Genomic DNA, 16,612 nt, shown 5'->3' on the forward strand with positions numbered 1-16,612 from the left:
GGGCCTAACGCCTGTAAACCGTTGACACACTGACAATATCCATAGGTACCTGCTACTTGGTTAGTCTCCTACAGTAGGTCTCTAATTTTGGGTGTTTTAAACTGAACCCTACCTCCCAATGATAAATGGACACTTTCAAGAAGATAGGAATTCAAACTCTTTCATTTAAAAAGTTTGCTGTTATTATGTATCTCTCCTGATTGGAGCAATATCAGAATGAAGGAAAAAATAGGAGGAAAAAAATACTTAAAAAGTAAATGGCAAACATAGTTTTTTTTCAGTAAAGAAATACAGCAGCAGCAAAATGTTTTATTAAAATCAAGAACATAAAATTAAGGCTCTGCAGAGTACTGAAGATTCTTTTCCATAATCATCTAATGCTACTTAAGGATTATGGTGATGAACAAATTTCAACTTTTGATGTGAACACTTCTTTTTAAAGCTTCTTGAAGCTTTGTGATTATAATGTGGTAAGACTGATCTGTTTGTGACAACAGCTGTGCTGTGTGTGACTCAGGAAAACTTCACATTTGAGTTTGGAGTTGGTTTCGTCAGAGGATGAGTAATTGTGGTTAATGAATTGCAAACTCAGAATGCCAAAAGAGTGACAGCGTCCTCATACTTATCAACCTCAAATTTCTTATGCAGTGACTTCTGCTATTTGTATAAATCTTCTGAGTTTTCACTATTTTGTTTAATATGGACAGATCTATGTCATTGCTGTCTAGGAGGAATCCTCCATGATTTTACTGGATACTTCAGCGACATAATTTCAAAATACAATAACATTGCTTTTTGTAATAAATTAGATTTATGTTGTATAATCTGGTTTAGAACTCAAATCTAGAAACTAACCAAGAACTTCATAAATAGTGGCAGGTTTAACCATACTTTTTCACTTGCTACTGATGAATTTTTCTGAGGAATTTTTATCTAAAAAGATCACATCTCCTTTCTTTTTCACACACTTTCCTAGGTATATTTGATGCAGATATAGTTCCTTACCCTATTCTAATAAATATATTAATAACCTAATTTGATGATTTTTTTTAGATGTGATCATGTTTAGATATCATTGTTCTACAATGGCAATTGGAGCTGCAAAAACATTTATAGTTCCCAGTATATCTAGTATTTTATTTATTTCATCAGTTTTAAAAGGATAAACATCACCAGGATTCTTATCTATCTTGTGAAGTGCAAGAAATCAAGTACACTGTTATGAGTCAAGACTTTATATTGGAATGAGTGCGTAGTAAACCCATTGTAGAATTTATTTACATAACCCTTTGTAGAGTTTATCTACACTGTTTTTTTTTTATTTTTTTCTGGAAAATCACAGCTAACTTGAATTTAAAAAATTGTAAAGGACATCAAGATGAAACATTTCCTTTTGAATCTGATAACATTGCATCTACCCCCATATATATTTCAAGAGTTAATAGGACATGGTTAGATTAATTCTATTAATCCCAGTCAGCAAGTGCAAAAAAAATCGACTAATTTTCAAAGCTACTCCTGTCAGTGAATTTTGATAATCATTCAGACCTCCTGATCTGAATTTCATTCACCTCAGATGAGGACAAGAACTGAAATAGATCATCATAACTTTGTAAACTGGCACAATTAGCACTGTAGTAGTTGACGAATGGATCATCAGGGTAAGCATTCAATGATAAAGTGAATAAAAAATAACACTAATCTGAAGAATATGTCATTCTGATCTATGAGACTCTCTGAGGCCTGAATTTGGTCTGTTTGATGTTAGGCAAGTAACTGAAATGCTCACATTTGCAGACCACTTGCCTTAGGCACCATTTATTTACAATGGAGATAGGACCTTCCAGGGAGTGATTTAGATCTTAGGTGGTGAGATAATAGGAGCACAACATTAAAGCACTGTATCAATAACCCCTTGAGATAATCAATTTTATGTATTCATTTACAATTAAAATCTCTGCTTTGAAGTTACTAGTTCTATTTATTGCCCAAGTATTCATACATCAGGGAATTTAGCTGAAAAATGATTTATAAAAAATCAACAATGCAGGAGATCTATACACAATAATAAGCAAATGCAAATCAATTCTAAACAAGACAGCAAACAAAATCAACACTAACATGCTAAGAAAATAAAAAGCTAACTCAAGAAGCGTAATGCCCCATGAGTTGGAACTGAACATAAAGATTCACAAAGAGGAATACATGGCCTATCTGTGGGCACACCCTCATTGACATGCATTGTCATCCACCCAAAACTGAACAGTAGCAATAAAAGACAAAATTTTGATGGAGAGGCTACAGTAAATTATGCATTGAGAAAGAGATGGGCTTACTTTCTGTGCTTTTTTCTTTTTAATTAGTATTATTTATTTTTCTGACTACTGGATATTGTTCCAAGTGTTAACTAGAAGTCCCTTTTTTCATGTTGTCAACCATAGTTAGCTTTTAGTACAGGCAGAAAAAGTTACTGCATGCCATTGCCTTTTTCATCTTCATTTATCTCAGCAACACTTTCTGATAATCCTCCATCAGCAGTTCTAAAAGACAGCGCAGTGTGCAAAGAAGGTGCTTCTATATTGATCCATAATTCATTTTCATTGCTTTCTGGGCTGTTCTAGACTTCCTGCCTTCTAGATGCCTTTTTCACCTCCTTTCAGAGCATCGTCTGAAAAACAGTTAGTTGAATGTGGTGTTATTTTTCCAAAAAGGAAAAAATGAGGAATAAACAAGTCTTACTATTAATTTCTCCATTTAGAAAGGAAGACATACAATTTTGTCACCTTTGTCTTTCTCAGTTATTCAGTATTCGTTCCTGAGACTGGTGGTGTTCCAGGTTCTCTTGATGACAGTAATGGGAAGTGATAAGCACAAAAACATGGACAGACAGTCTTTTTGTGTTGTATGCACATACATATGCAAACACACAGTAACATAAATGGGTTATTCACTGTCAAAAAACTACTGAATCTGTTTCATCTACATAAACATTAGCTTTCTTAGGTTTGTAGTTGGGAGATTCCAAAAATTCAGAGGAAGATCATAGAATCATAGAATGGTTTAGGCTAGAAGGGACCTTTAAGATCACCTAGTTCCAACCCCCCTGCTATAGGCAGGGACTCCTCCCTCTAGACCAGGTTGCTCACAGCCCCATCCAGTCTGGCCTTGAAGGCTTCCAGGGAGGGGGCATCCACAACCTCACTGGGCAACATGTTCCAGTGTCTCACCACTCTCACAGTAAACAATTTATTCCTAATATCTAGTCTAAATCAACACTGTTCCGGTTTAAAACCATTTTTCCTTGTTCTGTAGCTACCTGCCCTTCTAAAAAGTCCCTCCCCAGCTTTCCTGTGGGCCTTCTTCAGGTAGTAGAAGGCTGCTATAAGATGCCACCAGAGCCTTCTCTTCTCTAGGCTGAAGAATCCCAGCTCACTCAGCCTATCCTCATAGGGGAGATGCTCCAGCCCTCTGATCATCTTCGTGGCCCTCCTCTGGACCTGCTCCAATGACTTCATCTCCTCCTTGTGTTGGGGGCTCCAGAACTGGACACAGTACTCCAGGTGGGGTCTCATGAGAGCAGAGTAGAGGGGCAGAATCACCTCGCTCGACCTGTTGGTCACAATTCTCTTGATGCACCCCAGGATATGGTTGGCCTTCTGTGCTGCAAGCACACATTGCCAGCTCATGTTGAATCTCCCATCCATCAGCATTCCCAAATCCTTCTCCTCAGGGCTGCTCTCAAGCCATTCTCCACCCTACCAGTATCTGCGCTTGCGATTGTCCCGACCCAGGTGCAGGACCTTGCATTTGGCCTTGTTGAACTTCATGAGGTTGGCACGGGCCCACCTCTCAAGCCTGTCCAGGTCCCACTGGATGGCATCCCTGCCCTCTAGCATGTCAACTGCACCACTCAACTTGGTGTTGTCTGCAAGCTTGCTGAGAGTGCACTTGATCCCACCATCCATGTCGCCTACAAAGATGTTAGAATAATTGGTCCCAGGACCAAACCCTGAGGAACGCCACTCGTCACCAGTCTCCTCTTGGATGTTGAGCTGACAACCACAACTCTGAGTGTGACCATCCAGCCAATTCCTTATCCAGAGAGTGGTCCATCCATCAAATCCATTTTTCTCCAATTCGGCAACCAGGATGTCATGCAGGACAATGTCAAATTCTTTGCACAAGTCCAGGTAGATGACATCAGTTGCTCTTCCTTTATCCACTGATGCTGTAACTCCATCATAAAAGGCCACCAAATTTGTCAGGCATTACTTGCCCTTGGTGAAGCTATGTTGGTTACCACCAATCACCTCATCTTTATTTTCCATCTGCCTTAGTTGGGCCTTCAGGAGGATCTGCTCCATGATGTTGCCATGTTGCCAGGCACAGAGGTGAGACTGACTGGCCTATATTTCCCTGGATCTTCTTTTTTCCCTTCTTAAAAACGGGGGTTATGTTTCCCCTTTTACAATCAGTGGGATCTTCACCAGACTGCCATGACCTTTCAAATATGATGAATAGTGGCTTGGCAACTTCATCTGCCAGTTCCCTCAGAACCCATGGATGGATCTCATCGAGTCCCATGGACTTGTGCACTTTTCTGTTCTTTATATGATCTCAAACCTGATCTTCACTTACAGCAGACAGATCTACCTTCTCCAAGTTCTTACCTTTGCTTTCTGCAGCTTGGGTAGTGTGGCTAGAGCCCTTGCTGATGAAGACTGAGGCAAAGAAGTTATTGAGCACCTCAGCTTTCTCTGTATCCCTCGTGACCAAGATGGTTAATTATGACTTTCAGTTTAATTTAGCTTATAGTGTCATCAGAAAATTTGTTACCCCCAAAGATCTGTTCCAGAAAAAAAAAAAAGTTGCTTTTGTTGCATATTTTTAAGATGTCTCTAAGTGAACTATTTCCCAAACTGTTTACTCGGTCAAAAGAAAGATTATAGTGAAATAGTGAATTAGAAGAGGGACAATGACTTGCAAAAGACTGGTTGAGCAGTAGGACTCCCAGCTGAAAGAGAAGTTTGACGTCTTTGCTGAGAATGGCTCAATCACTCAATATGATGCTAAAGTAGGTGCTGGCAACACATAGGCAGAATAGACACACCTTTAAAATATGTTAGCCATGAAGAAACACTGTCTTCCAGACTGATAGCCTTTGTAAGATATTCGAGTACTTCTAATAATCAGGATACTTCTGAAGCACTGTGATGACACCAGTAATTGAGTGACATAATGACTTCGTGTTTACTGGGGAAGGTGTTTTTTCACACTGAGAGTGGCCTTTCAGTATCTAAAAGGGGGGTAATATGAAGGGAAGGGATAGACATTCTAGCAGGGTCTGTGGTGATAGGATAAGGGTTTCAAACTTAAAGAGGGCAGATTTAGATTGTGTATAGTGAAAAAGTCTTTTACAGTAAGGCTGGTGAGGCACTGAACAGGTTGCCCAGAGAGGTGGTGGAAGCCCTGTCCCTGGAGAATTTCAAGGCCAGGCTGGACCAGGCTCTGAGCACCTGATTCAACTGTGGATGTCCCCGTTCACTGCAGAGGAGTTGGACTAGATGACTTTTAAAGGTCCCTTCCAGCACTAGGGGTTCTATGGTTCTATAATTTTATGAAATCAAGTTTGGTTTGCATGTGGAGGTACAAAAGAAATTGAAGGAGTAGAAGAAAAAAAACGGAATGAAAAGATAGTACAGAATTTTCTCTCATAGAATATGAATATTTAATGAATGACAGCAAAGATGGGTTTTATTTATTATTCAAATATTCCTCCTCTATCTCTTCTCTGACCTCGTCATTCTTCTACGGGATTCAAATTTCTCCTGCTCATCCCTAAAATTGTTTGAAAAGCTTTCTGTCAGTGGTCCTTTTTTCACTCAAACAGGTCAAAAGAGATTTGAATGTGAGCCTTAAACAACAAAGTACATAAATTACGGACCAGCATATATGAGTCATTTTAAAAGCAGAATAATGGAATAGCGGAGATCTGTGAAGAGACAACATTTCACTGCATGGCTTGGTCAGGACTAATGTTTCCCATTCTGAACCTCCCGTCATATTTAGCCTTTAGCTTATTTAAAGCTGTATTTAGATTTTCACAGATGTTCAGTGTGTCTGTGTTCAAGTAAGAGTGAATGTGCAGGCAGGAACCATTCTAAAATTAAATGCTGCTATCTTTAATGCAAACTTGAATATCAAATAATTGTTATTTACAGCTCTTTTCCTTAATAAAAGACAAAACTAAACAAAGTTTAATTTGCGTATTTCTAAGAGAGTGTAATAACTTTAGAATACTAGCTTACTGTTTTGAATGTGTACAAAACAGCTCAGTGTTTCTGAAGTTTTTAAAATACAGACTACACTTAAAATTTCCCCAAGGAAACTCTCAGGATCCAGAATTCATTTGAAAAAAGATATATGTAGGTTCTCAAGTGAACGAATTTTGGCCTCTTAGAATTTAAATCTTTGCCCCAATACCAAATATGTGGTAAGAAAGAAATCAGGAATAAAGGAGGTATGAGTGCCAGAAATGTAAGAGGGTTGGCAAAGTTAGAATGATAGCAGTTAGAAAGTTAGCATTTGCAAGCAAAACAAGGAGTTTTATGTAAATATCTTACTTTGATTAAGAAAGATTCTCATTTTGTTACAAACTCATTTTCGTTAGCCCTAAAAATTGAGTGTTGTGATAATAAATACTCATAGAACTGAATTGTAGAATCATAAAGGTTGGAAATGACCTCTAAGATCATCTAGTCCAACCATCCACCTACCACAAATATTGCCCACTAATCCGTATACCTAAGTATTACGTCTTTCCTTAAATACCTCCAGGACGGTGACTCCACCACTTCCCTGGGCAACCTGTTCCAATACATCAATTTCACCTGATCAAATTAAGCACCATAAGAAAATAACACATTTAACTATTATTCAATTCCCTCTTTGAAAAATGTTTTGTGTCAAGCAAATAATATCATATAAATAGTTAAATACAAACTACTAGAATCTGTTTATGAAAGCTGGAGCTGAGCTTTATTATTTGGCATCACACTGGCTTATTTAGTTGTATAGGTTGTTAGCATTTCTTGAATTAATTTGTTTGTGGGCTCTGTCACTTTCTAGCCTGAAAATCTAGGTAGCAGTTAATATGTATACACTCTCATTTTGTATTTACTGGTTTGTAGAAGTTGTATAGGTTAAGAAGTTTGGAATGTCATGGGGTGACAGAGAGGTGGATGTTTTTCCATACTACCCCAGAAAAAATACTAAATATTTCTAAATTAGTGGTTGATATTTACAGAGTTTGCCAGAAATGATTTGAAGGGTCAGTTTAGCTAAGAATAAAAGAAATCAGGAAACCAAATTCTGTGACACTCACACCTCTGTTTGCAACTTGATGAGAAGTGCAGTCCATCACTCAATTCATTTATATAAAAAAAAAAATTGCACAGTGATAGTATTTATTAGAACTTGTGAAAAAAAGCCTATTTGTTTTACTTCACCTGAAAGTCTTCACCCAAATAGATATGCAAGTATTCCTGGGTTAGTTTCAATGAACCTGACTCAAACACAAATATGTATGTATATATTACTATATATATGTATGTACTTCCTAAAGTGCTGGGAAGATCCAGCCATCCTGAAATAAATGTCAAAGGAAAAGCACAGGAGAGAACTTCCAGAAGTCATATGATACATTCAAACATGGAGTACAGAATTCTTCTTAGCCTGTTAAGGATAATGTTGGGCAATCTATGTCTTTCCAGGACCCAGGCCTCCCAAAGTCTCTGGTTCTAAGGTACTATATGTAGCTTTTCATTTTATAAACAAACAAACAAACAAAAAAAAAAGTGGCAGCACTTTGCTTGTATCTAGGCTAGCAGTGTGGTTTGAAATATTCAAAGTATGACTATACTCAGAATACACATACACCACTTGCCCGGGACATGGTTTGATTACAAGTATTGTGAGAAGGTGGATCCATCATTACTGGCACTGGTTGAAAAAAGGATCTCACACAGATCAGAGGACTCAGGAAGAGGCTTGGAAGTAGCTCATCTACTAGTAGTTCAGAATAACAGCAGAGCACATATGCCAAGAACGGGTACTTCTTACCACGCATGGTGGCTCAGAAAATTTTCAAGTAGTCTAGAAGTTAAGAGATCTTTATCAGGAATCAAGGTAGATCTTAGGTTCACCTGTATTAGAGAGCAAAAATGAAGCACAGGAAGCTGATGTGGAAGCTTACCTCTTTCAGTGCTGAGTACCTAAAGCATCAACACCACATATGCAGATGTAGGTGCCAAAAGGTGCTTTGGCTCAAGAAAGTCCTGATTTTTCAAAGGTTCTGTTTCTGTTCTTTTAACTGTTAAAGTAGTTAAGACTTACCATTCTACTTGAGTCAATTTACCTGACATGGGCTGCTTCCACAAAGCAAAGTAGCTTTACTCAAGAATATATAAAAATTTTCTGTAGTTTAAGCATTATTCTGGTACTAGTGGGAATATTCTCTGGTTCAGTCTCAGCTCACCATCTTTATTGTAAAACCAGCAGTCAGTGAGATCTTCACTGAATAGTTATATTTCAGAATGTATTCCCATTTTTGTGCATATCGGTTGGTACTTTCATATGACTCAGCACATCAGAAATAAGGAGAGAACAAATTAAGTAGAATAATTGGTCTATTTTTGTCTAGGTTCTGTATAGGGAAGAAAAAATTTCAGAAAAAATCATTCACATTCTTCTTTTCCAACAATCTCCTGACCACAGCATAAAACAAAATAAAGGATGGACTGGGTCCATGGGAAGGATAAAGATTTCATGAGTACCTTTCCACCTACATCAGATGGTAACTGGAAATCTCCCTGTCTCAATAAGAAAGTAATTTGTTATCTAAAGCATTTCCGAATTCTTAGCTTCACTCAAAGAAAATGTTACGGTCATCACTACAGAAAAGCAGAGTAAATTCCTATTGCTGCTTCCACTGATCAGCTTTCAATGAAGGAAACCTTCCCAAAATATTTCCTAGACAGAATACTGTGCTTTCCAAACACTATCAGGCTTTAATTAATTGAGATTAATTCCAGGGAAGAAACAAAATAGATAAAAAAGGACTTGTACTCAGTGGATCTATTTGCAGAGAGAAATTACAGTTCATAAAGAAATTCCAGGAGAACTAGATTAAGAAAATGCCATTATTTTTTTAAGTTGTCTAACCATCAAGGTAGTTAAATAAATACAAAAGGAATATTTTAAAAACAGGAAATAGCTCATAAAATTACCCACAATTAAGGGATGACTGCATATCAATCAAGAGATCAAGAAGATATGAAGACAAAGACTTCTTTAAAACAAATGTTAATTTCAACAGCAGTTCCCAACTGAATATTTAATCACAATATTTTAAAGCAATTACTTAGTCACAGTACTGTTAGGTCACCACAAATAAAGTAATGGGAATTCATTCCTGTATTGTGTGAATAATATGAGCAGAAGCAGAACAATTCTGGGAGCCATCAATTTCTCAGGAGCCATCATGGATCAATTAAAGGTCAACCAGGGGCTCAGGCCCAGTCAGCATGGGTCTATGAATGGTAGATCCTATTTGACAAACCTGATTTTGTTCTATGACATGATGACCTGCTTAGTGGGTGAAGGCAAGGCTGTCGATGTGGTCTACCTCGACTTCATTAAGGCCTTTGACACTGTCCCCCACAGCATCCTTGTGGAGAAGCTGGCTGCCCATGGTTTGGATGGGCATACGGTCTGCTGGGTGAAACACTGGCTGGATGGCCAGGCCCAAAATGTTGTGGCCAGTGGAGTTAAATCCAGATGGCAGCCAGTCATGAGTGGTGTCCCCCAGGGCTCGGTACTGGGGCCACTCCTATTCAACATCTTCATCAATGATCTTGATGAGGGGATTCAGTGCACCCTCAGTAAGTTTGCAGACAACACCAAGTTGGGAGGGAGTGTTGATCTGCCAGAGGGTAGAAAGGCTTTACAGAAAGACCTGGGTAGACTGGAATGATGGGCCAAAGTAAACCGTATGAGTTTCAATAGGGCCAAGTATCGGGTCCTGCATTTTGGTCACAACAACCCCAGGCAACCCTACAGGCTTGGGGAGGAGTGGCCTGACGGAAAGGGACCTTGGTGTGCTGATGGACAGTCGCCTGAATGTGAGCCAGTGGTGTGCACAGGTGGCCAAGAAGGCCAGTGGCAACCTGGCTTGTATCAGGAATGGTGTGGTGAGCAGGACTAGGGAAGTCATCCTGCCCCTGTACTCGGCAGTGGTGAGGCCCCACCTCGAGTACTGTGCTCAGTTTTGGGCACCTCAGTTCAGAAAGGACATAGAGGTGCTGGAGCAGGTTCCAAGAAGGGCAACGAGGCTTGTGAAGGGCTTGGAGAATATGCCCTACAAGGAGAGACTGAAGGTGCTGGGGCTGTTTAGTCTGGGGAAGAGGAGGCTGAGGGGAGACCTCATTGCTCTCTTCAAATACCTGAAGGGTGATTGCAGTGAGAGCGGGGCTGGTCCCTTCTCACAGGTGACAGGTGACAGGACAAGGGGAAATGGCCTCAAGTTGTGCCAGGTGAGGTTTAGGTTGGATATCAGGAAAAACTTCTTCACAGAAAGGGTTGTTAAGCACTGGAACAGGCTCCCCAGGGAGGTGGTTGAGTCACCATCCCTGAATGTGTTTAAAAACCGTTTGGATGTGGTGCTCGGGGACATGATTTAGTGGTGGGTTGTTAGAGTTAGGGTAGTACGGTCAGGTTGCGGTTGGACTTGGTGATCTTGAAGGTCTTTTCCAACCTGAGCAATTCTATGATTCTATGATTCTAATTCATTGATTTAGAAATCATTTTACTCTTATGCATTTTTTATGCTGAAGCCCGAGGGCTTAATGGATGGCTATTAATATGTGCTTCTTTACCTCTGTAATGTGTGGGCTTCTTAGCACTTGGAATGTTTTGTTTGAAGCACTGTGGAGGGAAAAGAATGTTTTTCACAGATGGTGCCTGACACATGCCTTAAATGTAAAAGGTGTAGGAAAGCATTGCTAGTCAGAACGAGCTCTTCTCTCCTTTTAAGCATGGTTTGAATATACATGTGTTTGTTTATCCCCTTATGGAGGACAAGAAAGCCATCAAGATGTCAATTGCCCATTGTTAGATTCATACAGGGACGTGCATGTTCTGAACACAGGACATTATCACAGTTGGACAGAAAAGCCTGTTGTCAATGATGCGAGAAAGAGAAACAATGAGAATATGTTTAGTTCATCAACAAGATGAGAGTTTTGATGTGGTTAATGTGTGTTCTGTTTGTTACTGCTAAAGCCAAACAAAATCAGAGTAGAACAAAGCTGTAATAAAAATGAAACCTTTAGTGAAACCAGGTCAAGGATTATGGTCTTTATTGAATTTTCCCTCTTATTTAAGCTCCCTATCAGAACATCTTTGGAGCGGAGCAGTATGAGAGCTTTTCCATTTGCAATTTTTATATAATTAAACATTCAGACTGGTTATGATTTATATTACAGAAGACTAACGATTCCTCTGCTATAAAAGAAAACTGAACTCAGCATATCTTTATTTCCCATAAATTTTCTGCTGCCCTTTCCTACAGGAAGAACTTTGAAGGTAGAGTGCTATAAAAATTATTAAATTTATCTAAAAGTAAGATTTAATATATGCAGCTTAGGAAATTGGAGGTTTGTACAATGGATCACTCTGATTTCTTGCCTGGCTTCTAAAGGACAAAAAACTTTTGGGAATGGGCTGTGTACATTTACATCAACTTTTCTTCCCAAATCATTTTTCAGAATCTTGACTATTTCTAAATACTTTTGATGGCAAAATATGGAGTAAATTCCAAAAATGTTGTAAAAATAAGTATCTAAAGAAAGAAGAGTGAGGCCCACCTTAGTTACCTCCCTGCATAAAAGGCTTCAGAATCAGATGGCTGAATTCGCAGATGTCAGCAACGGCCCTGGGGTGACACAGAGCTTATAGAACCACTTGTTTCTGTCAAGTGCTTTTTGCTTTTTGCACTCACCAGATTGTTGTTTTTTTTGCTTTTTTCCTTTTTTTTTTTTTTTAATCTTTTTTTTCTTCTCAGGATCTGTTAAAGTAAAAGAAAGGTACATGGTAAATCCTGTGCAATTGTTTCTTGTGGAAGTAGTAAATTTCATTCTCTACTTCCAGTGAAATTGTGTGAATATGAGTTAGTACACAATCTAACCTCCTGTTTTCAATGGATCTTGTCAATAATTTAATTAAACTTTGGCAGTTTTTAAGAGTTTTGCCATTATTTAGAGATATGTTTTGAGATAATACCATGATAACATTGTTACATAACTATTAGTATCCACAGATCTCTGTCTTTAGACTATAAAGTTTATTCTACTGAAAATTGCTGCTGCCAGAAAGATGCAGACAGAAAAGCTGCATACATGAAGTTATACTGATAAACACAGTTTTTGACTTACCTAGTGGTGACTGTAATGGACATAGGGCAAGCAGCCATGTTTTTGCTGTCTTTATTCTCACATATTTTATCGTAACATTCATCCAAAACTCAGAAATACCCTAGTTTCATTTGGCTCTTTTTATTAAAGTAATTCTGTAGTTCACTGATTTTTTTACTTTTTTTTTATCTCATACACTTTTATTGTGTGTCAGTTACAGTTCTGGGTTGAATTTAAAATCCACACTGTTGTACAAACCATTACTTTTGTTTGGATGCATGACTGAATTCTTTTGTAAAAGAGTTAAAATTTGACAAATACAGTAGACTCATGTGTTATCTACATATGCAGGCAATTTTGTTCACAGTGCATTTTCCCAAGATTTAACTCTATTACTGTCTTAAATAATATAGGATGTGTAGTGATTTATATTATCACAAGAAACAGAAGTGTACTGATATGACATCTTGCTATGCAATGACACACTATATCAGAGAAGTGTAATGTTTTTATACTCAGATATGATTCAGTTAATTTCAGAGACTTCACATTTTTCCCTTTCTTTCCAACTTTCCTTCAAACTGGATTCCATGTAATGCAAAATCTGCTCTGTATTTAATTTTCAGTGTTTGTACAGTGTCTTGCAGCTAATTGTGTGAGCTTCATGGTGTCATAATTTCAAAGGCAAGTGCAGAATGAGGTGGGACAATATTAAAAGCTGTAACTTGTTTTTCAAGACCAGAGGTCCAAATAAGAGCACAGTAAGCTGGAAATAGATGCCTTCAAAACATGTAATATAGCCCAGCTGATAACTACATTAAGCAGGAAGAACAGGATGATTCAAGCAGATAAGAACCTTTCTTAAAAATAACAATAATAGTGCTTTCAGCTTCTAGTTAGAATATATGCATTTACTGGGAGATTTTAATCCTTCTATCTCTATGCTAAAATGTGTCAAACAATCAAGATTTCAGCAGGTAAGGAGTTCAAATACCAGATAGGGTTATAATTTCAAAAATACACACAAAGTAAATAGTATTGTCACTTATTTTCCACTGTAAGTGTGAGAATGTTGAGTAAGAAGATTGACCTCTATTCACATTGCTCTTTAAATCTATGGTGCAAGAAATGTGAACGATAGTCATGAAAATTAGTTGACCAAAATCTACTCCTGCAAATGGCACTGGAAGATGTTTTACACTTTGTTTTCTCATCCAGCATTGAGTGTACATGTAAATAATATTACTGGAGGAACTTGGAGTAACTGTCCAAACATTGGCTTTCTGCGTAAATGTAAATATATGTATAATATTCATTCCTCTGGAGAAAACAAAATGGGAAAGAAAATGTTGGGGTAAAATCCAGCAATAAGTGATTATCTGTATGATGTCTCTAAAGGAATGATCTGACTTTGACCCTTCAGCCTAGGCTTCTAACCTTTCTATTTTCCAGACTCCTGAATACAATGACGGGCACTGCCAGAGCATCCCTTGTGCAAGGTATAAACTCAGGGTCTTGCAGGCCCAGGATGCCATGAGTGAGGCCACTCATGTCAGTGGTGTGCTTGAGGCTGTCCATCAGGCATTCATCTTGATGGATGGGGAATTACATTTATCATGTGCTCTACTTACAGCTGCTATATAAATGGTTCAAGTACAGCTCCAGGACTGAATTTTTAATTGCCAGATATGCGAGAGATGCTTTTCTCACATGCTGTCAATTGAGTATTTTTTTTTTCTTAGTCAATGGGAGAATATAAGTGCCCTCTAGAGGATGCTGTTTTGGATGCTCCTTGAGTTCTGTGAGCAGCACAGGGAGCTCCTTACCTCCATGGTTCTTCTAGGGTGGAGAGGGAGAGTGGCCTCCTGCTGCTTCCACACAAGCTGTGGATTTCCAGGCAAAATCCTCTACATCCCTGCCTAAACCTGGAATCCATAAGTAGGATTCATTCCCTTCTTTTACCATCTGTTCTTCTTTTCTGTCTTTTCTCAATAGATTATTGTGAATGACATAGAATACTCTTTTAATTCTAGGGATTGAGATAAATTATGCTCTGCCTTCTCCTTTTTAGACCACTTTCCTCATTCCAAAGTGTAAAGAAGAGATGATCCATAGCTAGCAATCTCTTCTATAACAAGTTATAGCATTTATTATTCATCATATGACACAGAGTATATTTAAAAAAACATCCATCACAACAAAAGTCAACTCGCACAACTAATAATTGCAGCAACAACTTATGAAATCTGCCTTAAATAAATCTATTGTATATTTCTCTGTGAAGACTGGTCAGATCTGTTGTGTGCTTCTGTCCAGACATCATATTGATCCTAATGTTAAGAAGACTTCTTTACACCCCACCCCCCTCTTTTTTTTTTAATAGAAGCATAAGTTTCACTTATTTTAGTTTTAATGGGTATCAAGTGAGCAAAGGAAGCTTGGAAAGTATCAAGCACTACATTACGTGGTAATTTCAGTTATATTCTCACAAAACCAAAACAATACACCTCTGGATTTTAGTAAACCAAAAAACATATTGCAAGTCTGCTTCTTGTTCAGATGAGCAATTACTATTTCTAACCTTTGCTGGATATCTCTTACGTATTTGTGTACTTTTGGTGTATTCCAATGACTATAAGCAAAAAAATACTCATAGCTTTTTAAATAGTTGTCATCATAATTGTGATGAACTGTCAGCTAGTGTAATCTGTATTTAAGTTAATATATCTTTTTTCTTTTTTTGCTGTCACAACAAGAAGCACATTGCCCAGTGTTGTGTGTTCCTCCTGCTCCCTGTTCATTTGAGATCGCTATTTCAGTAAGTGCATAACATATAACAGACCTTCAAAGCTTGTTAAAAAAACAGTAAGGCAACAAGAGAAAAAAGTATGCAATCAAGGGACATTTTGTAGACTTAATGATATCAATTCTATGTGGCAATAAATACTTTTTCTTCAGTGTCACAGTGGAGGTATGGTATGCATGAAAATGCCTTTCTCAATTTGCTGTTCGTATTCCTGAGCAGCAAAGGAAGATGCACTGAGTCCAGGAGGTGAAGCTGCCCTAGGTAAGGAGAGCTGACAGTGCTGAAGCTCAGTAATCCCCTGACACTGAGCAGGGAAGAGATTCAGACTGTAAGGGTGGATTAATGGAAGGATATAGCTTGCTTCAGTTTGTGCTGTACAGACTCTGTTGGTACTTCATCACTTCTTGACATGTTTTGACAAATTTGACTTCAAAGTGTAGTTCCAGTCTTGAAAAGTGGTTCTGTAGAAACAGCATCATAATGTTCTGCATTTATTGTCCTTGAATTGGTTCTACATTGAAAGAGTTCATTTTAACAGGGAGAAAAACAAGACTTTTTCCAGCTTTGAGTCTTGCAAACTCAGTCTAATCTCAAAAGTCAAGTCACATAACATTACTTTTTTTCCAATAAAAAACATAAAAAAGATTATATCTTCTGTTCCAACCATTCCTTCCATCTTAATGAAATTGTATTCACATGACTGCTTGGTCACTCAGTTAAAACTGGGCAAATAACTTATGATTGCCCAGGTAATAACAAGTAATATGTCAGCTGTTTCAGAAGGGTTCGTTCTTCAGGCCAGTAGAAATAAAAGGCGTTAGACACTTATTTTCTTTACTGAAGGGAGCAAAGTGGCATTGTATGCACATGGGGAGAAGATGTGTTGGTTATGCCTGTTATGAATAGAAACAATCTTTAAAATACACACTGGGGAAAAAAAACAGCTTTTGAGAAGTCCTGTGGTTATTTTGCACATAGAATAGAATTTCTTTAATGGGAGTTTTGAGTCCTGAGCAGTTGGAATCAGAATTAGTTAGGGCTGATAATGCTTGCAATTTGAATTTAATGTACACTGTATGAAGTTTCTTATAGCTCTATCTTCTGAAACAAAAATATGCAGGACTGTATAAAAAAAATGAAGCTCATGAACTGCTGCATCAAAAGAAGAATGACCAGAAGGTCAAGGGAGGTGATTGTTCCCCTCTACTCTTCCCTTGTGAGGTTCCATCTGGAGTACTGCATCCAGCACTGGGGTTTCCAGAACAAGAAGGATGAGGAGCCGTTGGAGTTGGTCCAGAGGAAGACTGTGAAAATGATCAAAGGGCTGGAGTACCTC

The sequence above is a fragment of the Numida meleagris genome, chromosome 1 (assembly GCF_002078875.1).
Source record: "Numida meleagris isolate 19003 breed g44 Domestic line chromosome 1, NumMel1.0, whole genome shotgun sequence".
NCBI lineage: Eukaryota > Metazoa > Chordata > Aves > Galliformes > Numididae > Numida > Numida meleagris.